Here is a 5,232-nt window from a genome sequence, read left to right as displayed (position 1 = left end):
AAAAAAAAAATGAAAAAATTGCAAGAAATGAAGAGAATTTATATGTAAACATTTTCTAAAATATCTAGGTTTCTCATCTATCCAGGTTTGACTGTATCAATTTACGAGAATACTTATTGACTTTGCACTCGTGTTTGAAAGCAAATAATATGAAGTACCTAGGTGTAACCCGTCTAAACTATTTTGTGTTCAAATACATAAGAACCTATGGGGGAAGGCATTCGATTTAATATTTACATAATATTTCATACCGTATATAAAACAGGTAGGTACATACCTACCAGATAAATAATATGTACAATACATACCTAAGTGATACAAGTCTAACTAGGTAAAAAAAGGAAAGTAAAAACTAAATAATTTAGACCCGACTAGAACAATATCCGAAAAATTTTATCCGTAAGAAATTAAACACAGGGAGGGGAGAATTTTTTTAGACAAATAAACAGGACGGAAGACCTTTTGTTTTTGTAGTCACCTTTGGAGACATAACTTAGAAGTCACCAATCCAAATCTTGCTAGTTGCATCACTTGCATCTAATTCTTGCTATGTACATGAATTTACTTACTACAACGTCTATAAGGCCATTAATAGCCTGAAAATCAAATCCTATAATATTTTTGAAGTTGCAACTTTTTGAAGTAGTCGCCAAATTTTGGCCGGTGTCAGGGTCAGCCCCAGAGGGGTCAACTTCAAAATCTTAAATAAGAACTTCCTGATTGTGATACATAAAATTAAAGGCCTTCAAAAACGTAGTACTTTGATATAAGTTTGAGCTCGATCCCACAACCAGGGCTGCTAATCTAATCTTTTATTTATAAATAAAATAAATATTTCATTTAACCCCGATTAAGTTGTGCATCTCAGAGTGGGTCACACAATCAAACTGGTTTTACTGAAGAAGGCGAGATATAAAGGCGCCTTAAACTCGGTTCAAACATAAACTTGAACCAGGCTACTGAGTTCCACCAGTTAACAGATTAAGATTAAGATTACTGACCTAACAACACATCTTACAGTGATACAAGTCTAACTAAAAGGAAAGTAAAAACTAAATAATTTAGACCCGACTAGAACAATTTCCCAAAAATTTTATCCGTAAGAAATTAAACATAGGGAGGGGAGAATTTTGTCAGACAAATAAACAGGACGGAAGACCTTATGTTTTTGTAGTCACCTTTGGAGACATAACTTAGAAGTCACCAATCCAAATCTTGCTTGTTGCTATTGTTATCTAATTCTTGCTATGTACATGAATTTACTTACTACAACGTCTATAAGGCCATTAATAGCCTGAAAATCAAATCCTATAATATTTTTTAACTGCGCGAGGAGTAAAAAGTGGGTAGTGCAGTCGTTTGTGGAATGGCCAAGTCCACAAAGTTAGTTTAAACATCATTTAGGTTAAACTTTTGTATTCACCAATCTGATTGGCTGAATTTTTTGAAATCAACCAATCAGATCGCTTCATACAAAAATTAAACCGAGTTCTGACTCACTTTATGGACCCGGCCATAGGCCACTGAAACGAAGCGCGATGATTAGACAGCCAAACAAAATTACAATGTCCCTATGTTATCCCCTATGGATGGAAAAATAAATTAACTGAATGAGAAAAATCTGGTGTGAACATCACACGACTTTCTATTACATTAAGTCGGACAGTTCTAAAAGTTTCACCATTATTAGACAGCCATATGGAACAAACACACACTTGGATTTATCACTACCGAAGGGAAGCTTACTATTGGTCCGATTACATGAGTACCTTTCCTGTTGGTTCAGAGACCTATTAAAATTTCGGTTACCCACACTGGACATATCCTATTCCTCCTTCTTGAACCGTCTCGATTTGGGATATTTTAATAGTGGGTTTAGAATGTTTAGAAGAGATAAATACGAGAGAATCTGGACGCTACAAGATGATCAACCATTCTTCTCTTTGCATGGATCTCACAGCATTACCATCTACAGTCTGTTGCTTTTAGGCTGAGAACTTTTGACGATATGAGTCGTCAACAGACGAAAACGCCAAAAGATTTTTTTTTTAAGGATAACGGCACTGTTATAGAGGTTTTTAGTGAGTTGATTTACCCTCCAGTCGGCTCCAAGCTACCGGCCTCCTCACATTAACTTCACCCAGCCTGAATGTGGCCGGGAAAAAACCAACATACAGATGGTCACCCACCTAGTGATCATCCATGCGCAACGTTTTGATAAAACTGAGCATTTGATTTTGATTGTTTTGATTGAGCCTCGCAACAATAATTCTCAAGCTAAGAGATTAGAGATTAAGTCTTGTCACTATTCTCAAGCTAAGAGACACAGACTATAGTTGATTCTACGCCATAGATAGAAACACCGGTAGCACAATGTGATCAGATTTAATTATGGTGTATCCCCCCTTCCTCCTAGCTATCTCCTAGGTTTTAAATATTGTGGGTTGAACCCGCCACAATGAAGAGAACCTCATTTATCTTCCGAGACGAAATGTAACCAAACCAGCGCCAGCGGTTCTCAACATGGCCTCCGCCCGGTCCCCTTTGCCAGACCTACCTGGTACGTTGCATACTGACGTAGCGTCTAACTCAGTCAGTTTTACTTCAACTCTTTTAAAAGAGTTGAAGCATTTCACCTTGCTAAGTTCAATCGCTAATTTAAACATAAGTTTTTTTTTGTAAGTATGTATCTATCCCTAAGGATCTGAACAACGTTGAGATCTGCAACCCAAAATCACATCAAAATAAACGTCTGTTCTTAATAACCTGGAATCTGACGCTTACAAGGCAGATGCGCTACCCTCCAATCTACATGACTGGGATAGTTGTTTGATGGGTTCAACTTACCTATCATTGAGAAGTTCAGTATTCTCATGTGCCGTATCGTCAGGGTGAATGTCATCTGATCCAGGATGTCCATTACATTTACCACAGGAGTCATGTAGAGCTTCCAATGCGTGGAGTTGTGCTTTCTCGTGTTCAGACTCTGCTAGTAACTCCTCACCTGCTGTTACCTGGGGGAGAAGAACATTGGAATCAAAGTCAAGAGATTATGAGGCAGTCCTTTACCTAACTGTCTTCAAATAAAAACCAACCCAAGTGAAGAGTATGAGTCATTGTGAGGCAATCCTTTACCTAACTGTCTTCAAATAAAAACCAACCTAAGTGAAGAGTATGAGTCATTTCATTTCATCTCAAGTTCGTATGGAACTTCAAACTTGGGTTTTATTATGTTTGCCATATTATTCAAACCAGCTAGGTATATTATGTTTAGCGCGTGTTGACTACAAGAACATAAATATCATTATCTCAGATATGATGTCATTGTGTAGGCCGTAGGTAATTGGGAGGTGACGTCCAAATCTTCATCTCAAGTTCGTATGGAACTTCACAAAGTTATCGAGTCCTCCATTAAGATGAGCCCTTCCTTATAAGCCCTTACTGTTAAGCCTGATCCCACTATGGTTCAGTAAAAATATTCTTAATACTGACGATCATATGGGAGTATTCACATCAGCCGTTTCAAGTTACTGCTCACTCCCAAATGCAATCATATGTACATGATATCAGTGTTAAAGAATTTATTATCAACTATTTTTGACTAACGTTCAAGTATTTTACATTAACCTAGAACAATCAAAATATTCTTAATACTGACGATCATATGGGAGTATTCACATCAGCCGTTTCAAGTTACTGCTCACTCCCAAATGCGATCATATGTACATGATATCAGTGTTAAAGAATTTATTATCAACTATTTTGACTAACGTTCAAGTATTTTACATTAACCTAGAACAATTTGTTTGTAACAATGTAGCTACCTAACGATTTTTAGGGAGAGAATGCTAAAATCTGGTTAACTCACCGAAGAGGAAAAACTGATTTTTTTGGAGGTCATTTTTTATGATCAATTTATGTTAGGCAGAAGATAATAAATTGTACCGTGTATTAAAGCATTTTGTAGTTTAAAGTCCACTAAAATTTTAGTTAGGTAGGTACAGGTACGCGTATCGCTGAATTTATTCAATTAGTTTTTCCACTTTCTTTAATTAAAAATTGTATTATCCGTCTATACTGCACTTGGCATTTTAAAGTTTTTTTGATCTTTGATCTCCACTAAACTCAAACACTGCTTATACTGGCAAGGTAAATAGAAGCACTGACAAAGCAGGGCTCACAATTGACTTGGCCATTGTAAGTCTTGAGTCGATTTTTTCAATTGAACGAATTAAATTTAATTGGAGCACACTGGATTGGATGTTTGGGTTCAATTAAAATGGCATGCATTCTCAAACAAACAAGGCTACCTACTCAATAGGTGGTATTGTCCAAGAGTATAATGGCTTTAAATCTCCGTTCCCACTATCCGTTCAAAGCATGCTCCACTTCATTAAGATGAGCCCTTCCTTATAAGCCCTTACTGTTAAGCCCGATCCCACTATAGTTCAGTCAAAATATTCTTAATCTGACGATCATATGGGAGTATTCACATCAGCCGTTTCAAGTCACTGCTCACTCCCAAATCGGAACATATCAGTGAAAAAGAACTTCTTATCAACTACTATTTTTGACTAACGTATTTTACATTAACGTAACAATTTGTTAAGAATGTAACCATTTTTAGGGAGAATGCTAAAATCTGTTAAACTCACCGAAGAGGAAAAACTGATTTTTTTCGATGTCATTTTTTTATGATCAATTTATGTTAGTCTGAAGATAATATTGTACTGTGCATTAAAGCATTTTATAGTTTAAGGTCCACTAAAATTTTAGTTAGGTAGGTACACGTATCGCTGAATTTATTCAATTAGTTTTTCCTACTTTCTTTAATTAAAAATTGTATTATCCGTCCATACTGCACTTGGCTTTTTAAAGTTTTTTTGATCTTTGATCTCCACTTAACTCAAACACTGCTTACACTAATACACTGGCAAGGTAAATAGAAGCACTGACAAAGCAAGGCTCACAATTGACTTGGCCATTGTAAGTCTTGAGTCGATTTTTCAATTGAACGAATTAAATTTAATTGGAGCACATTGGATTGGATGTTTGGGTTCAATTAAAATGGCATGCATTCTCAAACAAATAAGGCTACTTACTCAATAGGTGGTATTGTCCAAGAGTATAATGGCTTTAAATCTCCGTTCCCACTATCCGTTCAAAGCATGCTCCACTCAATGTACCTTTTGTTCAACGAACCGTCAAATATTAATATTTTACATTTCAACT

This window comes from Diaphorina citri, unplaced genomic scaffold, assembly GCF_000475195.1.
Source record: "Diaphorina citri unplaced genomic scaffold, Diaci psyllid genome assembly version 1.1 scaffold1117, whole genome shotgun sequence".
Lineage (NCBI taxonomy): Eukaryota > Metazoa > Arthropoda > Insecta > Hemiptera > Psyllidae > Diaphorina > Diaphorina citri.
Note: the sequence above shows the minus strand (reverse complement) of the source record.